The sequence below is a fragment of the Mustelus asterias genome, chromosome X (assembly GCF_964213995.1).
Source record: "Mustelus asterias chromosome X, sMusAst1.hap1.1, whole genome shotgun sequence".
NCBI lineage: Eukaryota > Metazoa > Chordata > Chondrichthyes > Carcharhiniformes > Triakidae > Mustelus > Mustelus asterias.
The window spans coordinates 4,726,171-4,745,361 of record NC_135834.1 but is presented as its reverse complement, the minus strand read 5'-3'; positions in this window follow the sequence as shown (position 1 = coordinate 4,745,361).

The following is a 19,191-nucleotide window of genomic DNA, read 5'->3' as shown; positions in this document are numbered from 1 at the left end:
GTAAATCGTGTCGCTTACCCTTGCGTGGAGGACCTGGAGTCTATCACTGTCTGTAGTGATAGCTACCGAGGCTGCCAGGTAGTCCTCGAAGCACTTCCACCAATGTTCGAACGTGTTAGCTGCACCGACCGCACGTGGGTCCAGTGTCAGACGATCCGGTTTTAGGATCTGTTCCATATTCTCAGTTAATGTATTAAATTGATGCACCTCAATGAGCACCCGGAAACAAGGCTTTAGAACTGAAGGCTTTAATACATTAACAATGAAACTACTAACACAAATTCACCCGTTCAGACTGAAGGGGTCCTGCCGGAGCAGGGGGTCTTATACCCTGCCACCGGAGGCGGGACCCCACTGGAGTGTGCCATGATAACACTTAGGACAGGTAAACACCCTATCCCAACAACATAGTACAACCCCCATAACAACAACACCCAAGCCCAACAGTAGCACAATAACAACCCCAGTGGTGAACCAACAATGGTTCACCACAGTTATCAACTTCAAATGGTAAAAACAAAAGAAATATTGACACTTTGGACACAGAGGGAGCGCACGGTTCTCACACTCAATGTTGTGTGGAATCAGCACACACCTCACTTCACTCACCCTCGCTTTACCTGCGAATCACTTCAGTCACACCGGGAGGAAAAAAACTACATGGACAGGAATCAGCGGAATGTGGCAACCCAGCGCCTGGGGCAACGGTCAACAAAATGTCTCGTGGGGGCCGCACTCAGATCGGCCGCATGTGGCCCCCCTAGGCCGCAGGCTTCCCACTATTGATCTCGAACCTTGACAGACAAGAACTGCCGGGCTTCTTCAGATGACGCTAAGGAAGAGCTGCTTCGTCTTTGAACACAGGCCTCTGGTCTTACCCATTCCCCATCGCCCCCAGTTCCGATGGGAAAGGGGCTGCATGGGAGCTTAAGTTGCACAGTGCATTCTTGCCTCCGTATTCCCACTCCGTATACTGTCAGCAACTAAAAAAATCCTCTTCCCAAAAAAGCCCCCACTCGCGCTGCACTGCACCCTGGGAATCGGAATGCCGCCCACTCGCTGACGGTTAAGCGGTTGTACCGGGAGACGCCTGCACAAGCAGAAATTCTCCTCAGTGGCATCAGCAGCCAGGGGGAGCTTGGGGGGCTGGGTGGGGGGGAGTGGGGGGCAACCTCTGGTGATGACAGAAGATAGACATTTGTTTCCGCCAATCGCAAGCCACATTTGATGAGGGGGGTGGGGTCAGATGGCATCCCGTCTATAACCCACCAATCAGAGCTGAGGAAGGTGGCAGGCAAGCTTGTTTGATCCATGGCATGTTCACGGTGGCACAGTGGTTAGCACTGCTACCTCAGAGCGCCAAGGACCCGGGTTTAATTCTGGCCTCGGGTCACTGCCTGTGTGGAGTCTGCACGTTCTCCCCGTGTCTGCATGGATTTCCTCCGGGTGCTCTGGTTTCCTCTCACAATCCAAAGATGTGCAGGTTAGGTGGATTGACCATGCTAAATTGTCCCTTAGTGTCCAAAGATGTGCAGGTTAGGTGGATTGGCCGTGCTAAATTGTCCCTTAGTGTCCAAAGATGTGCAGGTGAGGGGGATTGGCCATGCTAAATTGTTCCTCGGTGACACGGCACGGTGGCACAGTGGTTAGCACTGCTGCCTCACAGCGCCAGGGACCCGGGTTCGATTCCCCATTTGGGTCACTGTCTGTGTGGAGTCTGCATGTTCTCCCCGTGTCTGCATGGCTTTCCTCCAGGTGCTCCGGTTTCCTTCCACAGTCCAAGAGACGTGCTGGTTAGGTGGATTGGCCATGCTAAACTCTCCCTCAGTCTATCCAAACAGGCGACTCGGGGATTTTCACAGTAACTCATCGCAATGTTATGATAAGCCTACTTTTGACAATAATAAATAAAGTTTAAACTTCTCAGCAAAAGATCTCGTGCTTTCCTGCTTATTGCGACTCTGAACACAAAGCGGATTTCTCACACTTGAGGCACATTCAGTGGTTTAATATTCATCTTCTGACTGAAAGCGTCTATTGTTAGAAGGCAGTGTGGAAATAAAAATGCTGGAGATTATTAAGCGGAGATCGGCCTGACCATTGCACATTGTGCAGAGTAGAGGATTCTGGGATCTGTGACAGATGAAGCCTTGGTTCAGTTTTTTAAAAGAAAATGAGGCAGAGATGTCATTGAAACAACGTCTCTTCTTTCTAACTGTCCACTTCAATCATCAGCTTTTCAGAGAATCCCTACAGTGCAGAAGGAGGCCATTTGGCCCATCGAGTCTGCACCGACCACAATCCCAAGCAGGCCCTATTCCCATAACCCCATGTATTTCCCCTGCTAATCCCCCTGATACTGAGGGGCAATTTAGCATGGCCAATCCACCTAACCTGCACATCTTTGGACACTAAGGGGCATTTAGCATGGCCAATCCACATAATCTGAACATCTTTGGACACTAAGGGGCAATTTAGCATGGCCAATCCACCTAACCTACACATCTTTGGACACTAAGGGGTATTTTAGCATGGCCAATCCACCTAACCAACACATCTTTGGACACTAAGGGGCAATTTAGCATGGCCAATCCACCTAACCAACACATCTTTGGACACTAAGGGGCAATTTAGCATGGCCAATCCACCTAACCTACACATCTTTGGACATTAAGGGACAATTAAGCATGGCCAATCCACCTGACCCACACATCTTTGGACACTAAGGGGCAATTTAGCATGGCTCACCTAACCTACACATCTTTGGACACTGAGGGGCAATTTAGCAAGGGGCAATTTAGCTTGGCCAATGCACCAAATCAGCACACCTTTCAGACTGTGGGAGGAAACCGGAGCACATGGAGGAAACCCACGCAGACACAGGGAGAACGTGCAAACTCCACACAGACAGTGACCCAAGCCAGGAACCGAACCTGGATCCCTGGAGCCCTGAGGCAGCAGTGCTCACCACTGTGCCACTGTGTTGCTACTAGCTGGACTTATTCTGGGAAATGTCATCACATAAGGTATATATGCCCCTCCCCCGGGCTCCTGCGATTGGTCACCCAGCATGTCAATCATCAGGGAGCCTCACTTTCCCAAAGCCTGGTTTTGCCTTTTGCAAATCCTGTCCCCCACGCCCCCATTGTGCAGTGATGACCCCAGGCTGGGAAAAGGTTCAGCGAATCAGATTCAGTGAGGCCTGGGGGAATGATGTTTGGAAGGTTTCCTGTTCACCTGGGCAAACAGGAAGCCCACGAGAAGTCTCTGGGGGCGCCCCTCCCCCAGCTCTCCATTCCTGTTTCTGTTCCACTGAACCCCAAGCCTTCCCCCAACTCCACCAATCCCTCACTTTGCCAGGGACTGTTTATGTTCCGTCACTGCATTCTCTCCCCCTTCATCACTGTTCACACACGAGCAAATAGGGCGAGGCCATTCCGTCCTCCAACCTGTAATGACTCCATATTCCATAGAACCATAGAATCCCTGCAGAGCAGAAAGAGGCCATTCAGCCCATTGAGCCTGCACCGCCTCTCCGACAGAGCAATCGAACCAGGCCCAACGCTTACCCTATCCCTGTAACCTCACACATTTACCATAGCTAATTCCCCCCTAACCTGCACATCTTTGGACACTAAGGGGCAATTTAGCATGGCCAATCCACCTAACCCGCACATCTTTGGACACTAAGGGGCAATTTAGCATGGCCAATCCACCTAACCTGCACATCTTTGGACAATGGGAGGAAAGCGGAGCACCCGGAGGAAACCCACGCAGACACGGGGAGATGGGTGGAGAACTGGCTTGGTCATAGAAGACAGAGGGTGGTAGTGGAAGGGTCTTTTTCCGGCTGGAGGCCTGTGACTAGTGGTGTACCGCAGGGCTCTGTATTGGGACCTCTGATGTTTGTGATTTATATAAATGATCTGGAAGAAGGAGTAACTGGGGTGATCAGTAAGTTTGCGGACGACACAAAACTGGCAGGACTTGCAGATAGTGAGGAACATTGTCAGAGGCTACAGAAGGATATAGATAGGCTGGAAATTTGGGCAAGGAAATGGCAGATGGAGTTCAATCCTGATAAATGCGAAGTGATGCATTTTGGTGGGAATAATGTAGGGAGGAGCTATACGATAAATGGAAGAACCATAAAGGGTGTAGAGACGCAGAGGGACCTGGGTGTGCAAGTCCACAGATCTTTGAAGGTGACGTCACAGGTGGAGAAGGTGGTGAAGAAGGCATATGGCATGCTTGCCTTTATAGGACGGGGCATAGAGTATAAAAGTTGGGGTCTGATGTTGCAGATGTATAGAACGTTGGTTCGGCCGCATTTGGAATACTGCGTCCAGTTCTGGTCGCCACACTACCAGAAGGACGTGGAGGCTTTGGAGAGAGTACAGAGGAGGTTTACCAGGATGTTGCCTGGTCTGGAGGGGTTTGGTTATGAGGAGAGATTGGGGAAACTGGGGTTGTTCTCCTTGGAAAGACGGAGGATGAGGGGAGACTTAATAGAGGTGTATAAAATTATGAAAGGCATAGATAGGGTGAACGGTGGGAAGCTTTTCCCTGGGTCGGTGGTGACGTTCACGAGGGGTCATAGGTTCAAGGTGAAGGGGGGGAGGTTTAACACAGATATCAGAAGGACATATTTTGCACAGAGGGTCGTGGGGACCTGGAATGTGTTGCCGGGCAAGGTGGTGGAGGCGGACACACTGGGAACGTTTAAGACTTATCTAGACAGCTATATGAATGGAGACAGCTATGGGAATGGAGGGATACAAAAGAGTGGTCTAGTTTGGACCAGGGAGCGGCGCGGGCTAATTGTTCTTTGTTTCTCGTTTCAAGGCTTCATTCTATGATCATCTTGCTGGTGCCAGTACAGAGCGAGACTGCGGATAGTTGGGAACCTGTCTCGGGGGCAGGGAATTCAGATGGTGTTCGTAAAGCAGAAGTGGAAATGAATAGGGTTGGGAAGCATTTTCCGATCAGGGCCATTGTGATCTCCTGGACTCGTTTCGATCGCCTCAGGGGGTCGGAGAGGAATTTCCCAGATTTTCTTTCCCCATATTGGCCCTGGGGTTTTCACTCTGGGTTTTCGCCTCTCCCTGGAGATCACATGGTCTGGAATGGGGGGGTGGGGGTGAGTTAATAGGTTGTGATGAACAAAGCATCATAGCTGTGAGGGACAGCTCGGTGGATAGGATATTAGGATGTAGATAGGCTGGAAAATTGGGCGGGGATCCTGGATTCAGGATTCAATCCTGGACCGGGGAGCGGCGCGGGCTTGGAGGGCCGAAGGGCCTGTTCCTGTGCTGTATTGTTCTTTGTTCTTTGTTCTTTGTTCCACACAGAGAGTGACCTGAGGCCGGAATTGAACCTGAGTCCGTGGCACTGTGAGGCAGCAGTGCTAACCACTGCGTCAAAATACTGCTCTTAATACTCTTAGAGAACAAAAGTCTCTCAGTCTCAGTCTTGAAAGAAACTAATCCCGCTCGTAAAAGGATCAGGAACGAGACGGACGTAGATTTAAAGTGATTTGCAAAAGAAGCAAATGTGATGTGGGAAAAAGCTTTCTCACACAGCGAGTGGCTGGGGTCTGGAATGCGCTGCCTGGAAGTGTGGTGGAGGCAGGTTCAATCGAGGCTTTCACTCTTATGTGAGGGATAAAAGAATGACCAGGGTGAGGTTAGGGCCGGTCAAGGACAGTAGTGGGAACTTGTGTATGGAGTCAGTAGAGATAGGTGAGGTGATGAATGAATACTTTTCTTCAGTGTTCACCAAGGAGAGGGGCCATGTTTTTGAGGAAGAGAAGGTGTTACAGGCTAATAGGCTGGAGGAAATAGATGTTCGGAGGGAGGATGTACTGGCAGTTTTGAATAAACTGAAGGTCGATAAGTCCCCTGGGCCTGATGAAATGTATCCTAGGATTCTTTGGGAGGCAAGGGATGAGATTGCAGAGCCTTTGGCTTTGATCTTTGGTTCCTCGCTGTCCACGGGGATGGTGCCAGAGGACTGGAGAATGGCGAATGTTGTTCCTCTGTTTAAGAAAGGGAATAGAAATGACCCTGGTAATTATAGACCGGTTAGTCTTACTTCGGTGGTTGGTAAATTGATGGAAAAGGTCTTTAGAGATGGGATTTACGACCATTTAGAAAGATGCGGATTAATCCGGGATAGTCAGCACGGATTCGTGAAGGGCAAGTCGTGCCTCACAAATTTGATTGAATTTTTTGAGGAGGTAACTAAGTGTGTTGATGAAGGTAGGGCAGTTGATGTCATATACATGGACTTTAGGAAGGCGTTTGATAAGGTCCCCCATGTGGATGTGGAGGCTTTGGAGAGGGTGCAGAGGAGGTTTACCAGGATGTTGCCTGGTATGGAGGGGAGATCCTATGAGGAGAGGCTGAGGGATTTGGGATTGTTTTCGCTGGAAAGGCGGCGGCTAAGAGGGGATCTTATTGAAACATATAAGATGATTAGAGGTTTAGATAGGGTGGATAGTGATAGCCTTTTTCCTCTGATGGAGAAATCCAGCACGAGGGGGCATGGCTTTAAATTGAGGGGGGGTAGTTATAGAACCGATGTCAGGGGTAGGTTCTTTACCCAGAGGGTGGTGAGGGATTGGAATGCCCTGCCAGCATCAGTAGTAAATGCGCCTAGTTTGGGGGCGTTTAAGAGATCCGTAGATAGGTTCATGGACGAAAAGAAATTGGTTTAGGTTGGAGGGTCACAGTTTTTTTTTTTTTTAAACTGGTCGGTGCAACATCGTGGGCCGAAGGGCCTGTTCTGCGCTGTAATGTTCTATGTTCTATGTTCTATGTTCTATGGTTGGCTTATGATGAAAGTGAGGAGGTGTGGGATAGAGGGAAAGTTGGCCGATTGGATAGGTAACTGGCTGTCTGATCGAAGACAGAGGGTGGTGGTGGATGGAAAATTTTCGGATTGGAGGTAGGTTGCTAGCGGAGTGCCACAGGGATCAGTGCTTGGTCCTCTGCTCTTTGTGATTTTTATTAATGACTTAGAGGAGGGGGCTGAAGGGTGGATCAGTAAATTTGCTGATGACACCAAGATTGGTGGAGTAGTGGATGAGGTGGAGGGTTGTTGTAGGCTGCAAAGAGACATAGATAGGATGCAAAGCTGGGCTGAAAAATGGCAAATGGAGTTTAACCCTGATAAGTGTGAGGTGATTCATTTTGGTAGGACTAATTTAAATGTGGATTACAGGGTCAAAGGTAGGGTTCTGAAGACTGTGGAGGAACAGAGAGATCTTGGGGTTCATATCCACAGATCTCTAAAGGTTGCCACTCAAGTGGATAGAGCTGTGAAGAAGGCCTATAGTGTGTTAGCTTTTATTAACAGGGGGTTGGAGTTTAAGAGCCGTGGGGTTATGCTGCAACTGTACAGGACCTTGGTGAGACCACATTTGGAATATTGTGTGCAGTTCTGGTCACCTCACTATAAGAAGGATGTGGAAGCGCTGGAAAGAGTGCAGAGGAGATTTACCAGGATGCTGCCTGGTTTGGAGGGTAGGTCTTATGAGGAAAGGTTGAGGGAGCTGGGGCTGTTCTCTCTGGAGCGGAGGAGGCTGAGGGGAGACTTAATAGAGGTTTATAAGATGATTAAGGGGATAGATAGAGTGAACGTTCAAAGACTATTTCCTCGGGTGGATGGAGCTATTACAAGGGGGCATAACTATAGGGTTCGTGGTGGGAGATACAGGAAGGATATCAGAGGTAGGTTCTTTACGCAGAGAGTGGTTGGGGTGTGGAATGGACTGCCTGCAGTGATAGTGGAGTCAGACACTTTAGGAACATTTAAGCGGTTATTGGATAGGCACATGGAGCACACCAGGATGATAGGGAGTGGGATAGCTTGATCTTGGTTTCAGATAAAGCTCGGCACAACATCGTGGGCCGAAGGGCCTGTTCTGTGCTGTACTGTTCTATGTTCTATGTTCTGGGGCGTTCGATTTTTATTTGAGTGGGCACAATGTGCAGGGGTACGGGGAAAAGGCAGGGGAGTGGCACTAAGTCACGATGCTTGTTTGGAGAGCCAGTGCAGACAGGATGGGCCGAATGGCCTCCTTCTGCACCGTAACAATTCTGTGTTTACTGAGATTCTGAAAATACCAAAAAAGCCTCAACATCCACAAATTACATCCGCTTTCTGTTCTAAAGTCATTCCTGATTTCACTGATTGATTTGATTTGATTTGATTTATTATTGTCACATGTGTTGGGATACAGTGAAAAGTATTGTTTGAACATAGAACATAGAACAGTACAGCACAGAACAGGCCCTTCGGCCCACGATGTTGTGCCGAGCTTTATCTGAAATGCCGAGCTTTATCTGCGCGCTATACAGACAAAGCATACTGTTCATAGAGTACATCGGGGAGAAGAAAAGGAGAGAGTGCAGAATATAGTGTTACAGTCATAGCTAGGGTGTAGAGAAAGATCAACTTAATATTTGATTTATTATTGTCACATGTATTGGGATACAGTGAAAAGTATTGTTTCTTGCGCGCTATTCAGACAAAGCATACCATTCATAGAGTATATAGGGGAGAAGGAAAGGAGAGGGTGCAGAATGTAGTGTTACAGTCATAGCTAGGGTGTAGAGAAAGATCAACTTAATATTTGATTTATTATTGTCACATGTATTGGGATACAGTGAAAAGTTTTGTTTCTTGCGCGCTATTCAGACAAAGCATACCATTCATAGAGTACATCGGGGAGAAGTAAAGGAGAGGGTGCAGAATACAGTGTTACATTCACAGATAGAGTGCAGAAAAAGGCCAGCTTAATATAAGGTAGATCTGATGGCATCAGGGAAGAAGCTGTTCTTGAGTCGGTCGGTAGGTGACCTCAGACTTTTGTGTCTTTTTCCCGATGGAAGAAGGTGGAAGAGAGAATGTCCGGGGTGCGTGGCATCCTTGATTATGCTGGCTGCTTTTCCGAGGCAGTGGGAAATGTAGACGGAGTCAATGGATGGGAGGCTGGTTTGCGTGATGGATTGGGCTACATTCACAACCCTTTGTTCACGACCCTTTGTAGTTCCTTGCGGTTTTGGGCAGAGCAGGAGCCAGACCAAGCTGTGATACATCCAGAAAGAATGCTTTCTATGGTGCATCTGTAAAAGTTGATGAGAGGCATCGTGGACATGCCAAATTTCCTTTGCTTTCTGAGAAAGTAGAGTTGTTGGTGGGCTTTCTTAACTATAACGTCGATGTGGGGGGACCAGGACAGGTTGTTGATGATCTGGACACCTAGAAACATGAAGCTCTCGAACATTTCCACTTCAATCCCATTGATGGAGACAGGGGGTTTTAGATAAGCACATGAATATGTGAGGAATCAAGGGATATGGAGCAAGGGCAGGCAGAAGGGATGAGTTTAATTGGTGGGCCGGAGGGACTGTTCCTGTGCTTTACTGTTCTATGTAACCACTTGTGCTTGGTTAACAGCTTCCACAGACAACTTACTACATACCAAAACCTGAAACTTTATACACGCCCTTCGTCAAAAAGTAATTAATAAATACCCGAACGTTGTGGCATCAGCCATTCAGGTGCCACCTAATCACTATTTTTACGAGGCGGAAAATTGTATAATCCAGAATAATGCAACAGATTAACATTGTACACACACTGAATAATGCATCAAAACGATAAAACACAGAGCGCTGGCTGTGAGAACACTGAGTACAGAATCATTTCACAAAGGATATATATATCCTTTTGGGAGCATATATATTGGAGCAAAGCTCGTGCATGCACACACAAAAATCATAGAATCATGACAGTGCTGAAGGAGGCCATTCGGCCCATCGAGCCGTGCACCGACAGCCATTAGGACAGCACGGTGGCACAGTGGTTAGCACTGCTGCCTCACAGTGCCAGGGACCCGGGTTCGATTCCCGGCCCCGGGTCACTGTCTGTGCGGAGTCTGCATGTTCTCCCCGTGTCTGCGTGGGTTTCCTCCGGGTGCTCCGGTTTCCTCACATGCGGGTTAGGTAGACTGTTGCACCGTGATGACGATAGGGTTGTCCCCTTTGTTCTGGAAGCTACCAACAGGAGTTACAGGAATGAAAGAATCCTCCCATTAACATCATGGAAACTCATGCCCAATTGTAAAGGCGTTTATAATCAAGAAATCAGGAGACTCACGGATAGAAACTCGTTTTGCTTGCAGATATGTTAATGGACGCATCTCACACCTGGAACTGTCCAGGTTCAATTCAAAACAGTGGACGTATTTTGTGTCTCGATAAGCTTACCTCTCTAGCTGAGCCAGAGGGCCGGCCCAGACAATGACGGTCCTACATAAGAACTTCAACACGAATGGCAACCTTTTCATGTGGCGGCACAGTGGTTAGCACTGCCGCTTCACAGGGACCCGGGTTCGATTCCCGGCTTGGCTCACTGTCTGCGTGGAGTCTGCACATTCTCCCCGCACCTGCGTGGGTTTCTTCTGGGTGCTCCGGTTTCCTCCCACAGTCCGAAAGACGTGCTGGTTAGGGTGCATTGGCCGTGCTAAATTCTCCCTCAGTGTACCCGAACAGGAGTGTGGCGATATGGGGATTTTCACAGTAACTTCATTGCTGCGTTAATGTAAGCCTACTTGAGACACTAATAAATAAACTTTTAAACAATCCCACCCAAGCCCTATCCCAGTAACCCCACGTATTTACCCTGCTAATCCCACTGACACTAAGGGGCAATTTACCATGGCCAATCCACCTAACCTACACATCTTTGGACACTAAGGGGCAATTTAGCATGGCCAATCCACCTAACCTACACATCTTTGGACACTAAGGGACAATTTAGCATGGCCAATCCACCTAACCTACACATCTTTGGACACTAAGAGGCAATTTAGCATGGCCAATCCACCTAACCTACACATCTTTGGACACTAAGGGGCAATTTAGCATGGCCAATCCATCTAACCTGCACATCTTTGGACACTAAGGGACAATTTAGCATGGCCAACCCATCTAACCTGCACATCTTTGGACACTAAGGGGCAATTTAGCATGGCCAATCCATCTAACCTGCACATCTTTGGACACTAAGGGGCAATTTAGCATGGCCAATCCATCTAACCTGCACATCTTTGGACACTAAGGGGCAATTTAGCATGGCCAATCCATCTAACCTGCACATCTTTGGACACTAAGGGACAATTTAGCATGGCCAATCCCCCTAACCTACACATCTTTGGACACCACGGGGCAATTTAGCATGGCCAATCCACCTAACCTACACATCTTTGGACACTAAGGGGCAATTTAGCATGGCCAATCCACGTAACCTGAACATCTTTGGACACTAAGGGACAATTTAGCATGGCCAATCCACCTAACCTGCACATCTTTGGACTGTGGGAGGAAACCGGAGCATCCAGAGAAACAGGGGGAAAGTACAAGCTCCACACAGACCGTGACCCGAGGCTGGAATTGAACCCAGGTCCCTGGCGCTGTGAGGCAGCAGTGCTAACCACTGTGTCACCGTGTCACCCATGATTACAAGTTTAGGCCTATCAATGTAATGAATCAAAACAAATAATAACTGTACTAATAACAAATATATATTATATATACATATATATTGTCATGGTGATTGAAGACAAATCTGGAATTATGTATAGCAATGTTGAACTTCAAATAAGTCTTGTGAATTTAAAACAAAATGGAAATATGAGCCAAAGATGGCTGAGGATATAGATTCAGTCGCCTGCTGATTTTCTGATGGGTAATGCGAAGAGAAAGAGGCAATAGAAACCCCACCGTAATCCAGACAAGGATACCTAGATATCAAGTTGAAAAGTAAGCCAAACAGGAACTAACAGTCATCTCCTGTGGAGATAATGGGAGATAATTGTCATCTCGCTGAGAAGGAGCCTGTGAACCATGTCTCAGGTCAGGTATGGATTTTGCCTGCCAGGAATATACAAAGACTGGGATAAAAGTCAGCTGAAAGGCTTGCTCAGGTGTGGACTAAGGCTGGGGGTGTCGGAGGGTGTAAGACACAGAAGCAAAATGTCAGCGCAGCAGCAGATACCCCTGCAAAGGTGTTTTATTGTGGGTAATTCTCTCTCTCCGATTGTAAAGCAAGCAAAGGCAGCCAAGCCACAGCTGAAAAGGAAACAGGACAGTTTCTCAGCCAAACTGCAAAACACTCGATTCTGGAAACCGACTATTCGCCTGCTGAAGTCAGCACTACTCGAATCAGGAATGAAAATGGCAGCAATGTCTCATCATCTACTCCTCGTGGACAAGTCTGATTTCTAGACATTTTATTGACTTTGGACCCAATTCTCATTTCGAATCTATATGATTGTATATGCATGTGTTTGATCATTTGCTTGCATTTTGTAATGAATAAACTCACTCTTTCTTTAACTCAAGAAAGCCTGGCTATAAAGTGACTCCTTTTAAAACATAAATATTGATTTGATTTATTGTTGTCACATGTATTGGGATACAGTGAAAAGTATTGTTTCTTGCGCGCTATACAGACAAAGCATACCATTCATAAAGTACACAGGGGAGAAGGAAAGGAGAGGGTGCAGAATGTAGTGTTACAGTCACAGATAGGGTGTAGAGAAAGATCAACTTAATATTTGATTTGATTTATTATTGTCACATGTATTGGGATACAGTGAAAAGTATTGTTTCTTGCACGCTATACAGACAAAACATACTGTTCATAGAGTACATAGGGGAGAAGGAAAGGAGAGGGTGCAGAATATAGTGTTACAGTTACAGATAGGGTGTAGAGAAAGATCAACTTAATATTTGATTTGATTTATTATTGTCACATGTACTGGGATACCGTGAAAAGTATTGTTTCTTGCGTGCTATACAGACAAATCATACCGTTCATAGAGTACATAGGGGAGAAGGAAAGGAGAGAGTGCAGAATGTAGTGTTACAGTCATAGCTAGGGTGTAGAGAAAGATAAGCTTAATATTTGATTTATTATTGTCACATGTATTGGGTTACAGTGAGAAGTTTTGTTTCTTGTGCACTACATAGACAAAGCATACCGTTCATAGAGACGGAAAGGTGAGAGTTCAGAATGTAGTGTTACAGTCATAGCTAGGGCGTAGAGAAAGATCATCTTAATAAGAACATAAGAACATAAGAAATAGGAGCAGGAGTAGGCCATCTAGCCCCTCGAGCCTGCCCCGTCATTTAATAAGATCATGGCTGATCTGAAGTGGATCAGTTCCACTTACCCGCCTGATCCCCATAACCCCTAATTCCCTTACCGATCAGGAATCCATCTATCCGTGATTTAAACATATTCAACAAGGTAGCCTCCACCACTTCAGTGGGCAGAGAATTCCAGAGATTCACCACCCTCTGAGAGAAGAAGTTCCTCCTCAACTCTGTCCTAAACTGACCCCCCTTTATTTTGAGGCTGTGCCCTCTAGTTCTAGCTTCCTTTCTAAGTGGAAAGAATCTCTCCACCTCTGCCCTATCCAGCCCCTTCATTATCTTATAGGTCTCTATAAGATCATCCCTCAGCCTTCTAAATTCCAACGAATACAAACCCAATCTTCTCAGTCTCTCCTCATAATCAACACCCCTCATCTCTGGTATCAACCTGGTGAACCTTCTCTGCACTCCCTCCAAGGCCAATATATCCTTCCGCAAATAAGGGGACCAATATTGCACACAGTATTCCAGCTGCGGCCTCACCAATGCCCTGTACAGATGCAGCAAGACATCTCTGCTTTTATATTCTATCCCCCTTGCGATATAGGCCAACATCCCATTTGCCTTCTTGATCACCTGTTGCACCTGCAGACTGGGTTTTTGCGTCTCATGCACAAGGACCCCCAGGTCCCTCTGCACAGTAGCATGTTGTAATTTTTTTCCATTTAGATAATAATCCAATTTGCTATTATTTCTTCCAAAGTGAATAACCTCGCATTTGTCAACGTTATACTCCATCTGCCAGATCCTCGCCCACTCACTCAGCCTGTCCAAATCTCTCTGCAGACCTTCTACGACCCCCATACGATTCACTTTTCCACTTATCTTTGTGTCATCTGCAAACTTTGTTACCCTACACTCAGTCCCCTCCTCCAGATCGTCTATATAAATGGTAAATAGTTGAGGCCCCAGTACCGATCCCTGCGGCACGTCACTAGTTACCATCTGCCAACCAGAAAAGCACCCATTTATTCCGACTCTCTGCTTCCTGTCGGATAGCCAATCCCCAATCCACGCTAACACCCTACCCCCAACTCCGTGTGACCCAATCTTCTTCAGCAACCTTTTAATGCGAGGTAGCACTCAAAGGAATATAGAGACTTCAGGATGATCATTTCTTGATCTACAATGATTTCAAAAAGGATTTTTATCTAGTGTCTGAGGCCTTCAACACTGGCCATGATCCAATCATTAGCCTTTGTTTTATTTATGAGTGTGCTATTTTTAAAATGGAATTTCTGCGGAACCCAACAAGATGGCTGCCACAAGTCACATGAAGTTTAAAGTTTAAAAGTTTGCTTGTTAGTGTCACAAGTAGGCTTACATTAACACTGCAATGAAGTTACTGTGAAAATCCCCGAGTCGCCACACTCCTGTTCGGGTACACTGAGGGAGAATTTAGCACGGCCAATGCACCTAACCTGCACATCTTTCGGACTGTGGGAGGAAACCGGAGCACCCAGAAGAAACCCACGCAGGCGCGGGGAGAATGTGCAGACTCCACGCAGACAGTGAGCCAAGCCGGGAATCGAACCCGGGTCCCTGTGAAGCGGCAGTGCTAACCACTGTGCCGCCACATGAGGGGTTAGGAGAGCGATAGTGGTGGGGGATGCGTCAGTTAGAGGCACAGACAGGCGATTCTGTGGGGGCGAACGGGACTCCAGGATGGTAGTCTGCCTACCTGGTGCTGGGGTCACGGATGTCTCCGAGCGGATAGGAGGCATATTAAAAGGGGAAGATAAAGAAACGGATGTCATTATACACATTGGTGGAAATGACGTAGATAGGAAGAGTAGGGGGGTCCTAAGAGAGCAATTCAGGGAGTTGGGAAATAGGTTAAAAAGTAGGGTCACTAGGGTGGCCATCTCTGGGCTGCTCCCAATGCCTCGTGCCAGTGAGGCTAAGAATAGGGAGTTGGTTCAATTAAATGCTTGGCTAAAGGACTGGTCCAGGAGGGAGGGCTTTATTTTCATAGACCAATGGGAGGTTTTCAGGAGAGGATGGCACCTGTACAAGAGGGAGGGGTCACAACTAAGTTGAAAGGGCACAAATATCCTGGCTGGGAGCTTTGCTAGTGCAGTTCGGGGGGGTTTAAACTAGTATGGCAGGGGGGTGGGGATCAAACTATTAGGTCTATAAGTGTGGTGGCTGGGGACGAGCTTGGGGCTGGGACAAGGCTGGCAAAGAAGAAGAGCACTCTGGGGGAGGACAACCTCACTGAGCCTGGGGGTCTGGAGTGCTTATACTTCAATGCAAGGAGCGTAGCAGGTAAAACAGACGAACTTGGGGCCTTAATGCGCACAAGGAATTTGGATGTGGTTGCGGTGACAGAGACTTGGTTGAAAGAGGGACAGGACTGGCAGCTGAATATTCCAGGGTACAAGTGTTTTAGGCGAGACAGAGGAGGGGCCAAAAGAGGTGGGGGAGTAGCGGTATTGGTTGGAGAGCATATTACAGCGGTGCAGAGGGAGGACAATTCGGAGGAGTCGTGTAGCGAGTCACTCTGGGTGGAGCTTAGAAACAGGAAAGGCGCAGTCACTATGTTGGGGGTGTACTACAGGCCCCCCAACAGCCCAAGGGAAGTGGAAGAATGGATATGTCAGGAGATACTGGATAGGTGCAGGAAATATAGGGTTGTTGTAGTGGGAGACTTCAATTTCCCTGGTATAGACTGGAAATCACTGAGGGCAGGGACTCTGGATGGGGAGGAATTTGTAAAATGTGTACAGGAGGGTTCGTTGGAACAATATGTGGACAGCCCAACTAGAGAGGGGGCTATACTGGACCTGGTACTGGGGAATGAGCCCGGTCAGGTCTTCAAAGTTTTGGTTGGGGAACATGTGGCAAATAGTGACCACAATTCTGTTAGCTTTAGGATAGTGATGGAAAAGGATGAGTGGTGTCCCAAGGGTAAGGTGTTGGATTGGGGGAAGGCTAACTTTATTGGGATCAGGCAGAAATTGGCAGCTCTTGATTGGGAGAGGCTGTTTGAAGGTAAATCCACATCTGGTATGTGGCAGTCTTTTAAGGAACGGTTGTTAGGGCTACAGGACAAGCATGTGCCTGTAAAAAAGAAGGATAGGAAGGGTAGGATTAGAGAACCGTGGATAACCAGGGAAATTGAGGGACTGGTCAAAAGGAAAAGAGAGGCGTATGTTAGGTCCAAGCAGCTAAAAACGGAGGGAGCTCTGGAGGAGTACAATGAAAGTAGGAAAATACTCAAACGGGGAATTAGAAGAGCAAAAAGGGGTCACGAAATGTTCTTGGCAGACAGGATTAAGGAGAATCCCAAGGCATTTTATTCATACGTTAGGAACAAAAGGGTTGTTAGGGAAAAAATCGGACCTCTCAGGGACAAAAGTGGGGACTTATGCTTGGAGCCCAAAGAGGTAGGGGAGATCCTAAATGAATACTTTGCGTCGGTATTCACAAAGGAGAGGGATGTGTTGACTGGGAGTGTCTCGGAGGGGAGTGTTGAACCGTTGGAGAAAATCTCCATTACAAAGGAGGAAGTGTTAGGTTTGTTAGAGAATATAAAGACTGACAAATCCCCAGGGCCTGATGGAATCTATCCAAGGCTGCTCAGGGAGACGAGAGGTGAAATAGTTGGGCCTCTGACGCAAATCTTTGTCTCGTCACTGGACACAGGTGAGGTCCCAGAGGATTGGAGGATAGCCAATGTGGTCCCGTTATTTAAGAAGGGTAGGAAGGATAACCCGGGTAATTATAGGCCGGTGAGCTTGACGTCCGTGGTGGGGAAGTTGTTGGAGAAGATTCTTAAAGATAGGATGTATGCGCATTTAGAAAGGAATAAACTCATTAATGATAGTCAACATGGTTTTGTGAGAGGGAGGTCATGCCTCACTAACCTGGTGGTGTTTTTTGAAGAAGTGACCAAAATGGTTGACGAAGGAAGGGCCGTGGATGTTGTCTATATGGACTTTAGTAAAGCGTTTGACAAAGTCCCTCACGGTAGGCTAGTGAAAAAGGTTGGATCCCATGGGATAAAGGGGGAGGTGGCTAGATGGGTGGAGAACTGGCTTGGTCATAGAAGACAGAGGGTGGTGGTGGAAGGGTCTTTTTCCGGCTGGAGGCCTGTGACTAGTGGTGTACCGCAGGGCTCTGTATTGGGACCTCTGCTGTTTGTGATTTATATAAATGATCTGGAAGAAGGAGTAACTGGGGTGATCAGTAAGTTTGCGGACGACACAAAACTGGCAGGACTTGCAGACAGTGAGGAACATAGTCAGAGGCTACAGAAGGATATAGATAGGCTGGAAATTTGGGCAAGGAAATGGCAGATGGAGTTCAATCCTGATAAATGCGAAGTGATGCATTTTGGTGGGAATAATGTAGGGAGGAGCTACACGATAAATGGAAGAACCATAAAGGGTGTAGAGACGCAGAGGGACCTGGGTGTGCAAGTCCACAGATCTTTGAAGGTGACGTCACAGGTGGAGAAGGTGGTGAAGAAGGCATATGGCATGCTTGCCTTTATAGGACGGGGCATAGAGTATAAAAGTTGGGGTCTGATGTTGCAGATGTATAGAACGTTGGTTCGGCCGCATTTGGAATACTGCGTCCAGTTCTGGTCGCCACACTACCAGAAGGACGTGGAGGCTTTGGAGAGAGTACAGAGGAGGTTTACCAGGATGTTGCCTGGTATGGAGGGGCTTGGTTATGAGGAGAGATTGGGGAAACTGGGGTTGTTCTCCTTGGAAAGACGGAGGATGAGGGGAGACTTAATAGAGGTGTATAAAATTATGAAAGGCATGGATAGGGTGAACAGTGGGAAGCTTTTCCCTGGGTCGGTGGTGACGTTCACGAGGGGTCATAGGTTCAAGGTGAAGGGGGGGGAGGTTTAACACAGATATCAGAAGGACATATTTCACACAGAGGGTCGTGGGGACCTGGAATGTGTTGCCGGGCAAGGTGGTGGAGGCGGACACACTGGGAACGTTTAAGACTTATCTAGACAGCTATATGAACGGAGTGGGAATGGAGGGATACAAAAGAGTGGTCTAGTTTGGACCAGGGAGCGGCGCGGGCTAATTGTTCCTTGTTTCTCGTTTCAAGGCTTCATTCTATGATCATCTTGCTGGTGCCAGTACAGAGCGAGACTGCGGATAGTTGGGAACCTGTCTCGGGGGCAGGGAATTCATATGGTGTTCGTGGAAGTGGAAATGACTAGGGTTGGGAAGCATTTTCCGATCAGGGCCATTGTGATCTCCTGGACTCGTTTCGATCGCCTCAGGGGGTCGGAGAGGAATTTCCCAGATTTTTTTTTTCCCCATATTGGCCCTGGGGTTTTTCACTCTGGGTTTTCGCCTCTCCCTGGAGATCACATGGTCTGGAATGGGGGGGTGGGGGTGAGTTAATAGGTTGTAATGAACAAAGCATCGTAGCTGTGAGGGACAGCTCGGTGGATAGGATATTGGTATGTAGATAGGCTGGAAAATTGGGCGGGGATCCTGGATTCAGGATTCAATCCTGGACCGGGGAGCGGCGCGGGCTTGGAGGGCCGAAGGGCCTGTTCCTGTGCTGTATTGTTCTTTGTTCTTTGTGAGGGGTGGGAGGTTTAGGGGAGATTTGAGGAAAACCTTTTTACCCAGAGGGTGGTGAGGGTGTGGAATGCGCTGCCTGGGAGGGTGGTGGAGGCGGGATGCCTCACATCCTTTAAAAAGTACCTGGATGAGCACTTGGCACATCATAACATTCAGGGCTATGGGCCAAGTGCTGGTAAATGGGATTAGGTGGGAGGTCAGGTGTTTCTAGTGTGTTGGTGCGGACTCGATGGGCCTAAGGGCCTCTTCTGCGCTGTGAGATTCTATGAGTAGGTTAGCCAAGAAATCTTTTCATTTTGGCTCAAGATGGAAGAATTTCTTATTCATCTTTCATGAAATATTTAATATTTTAACAAACACTGAAAAGGCAGTCGGTGAGGGTGCAAATGACGAGTGAA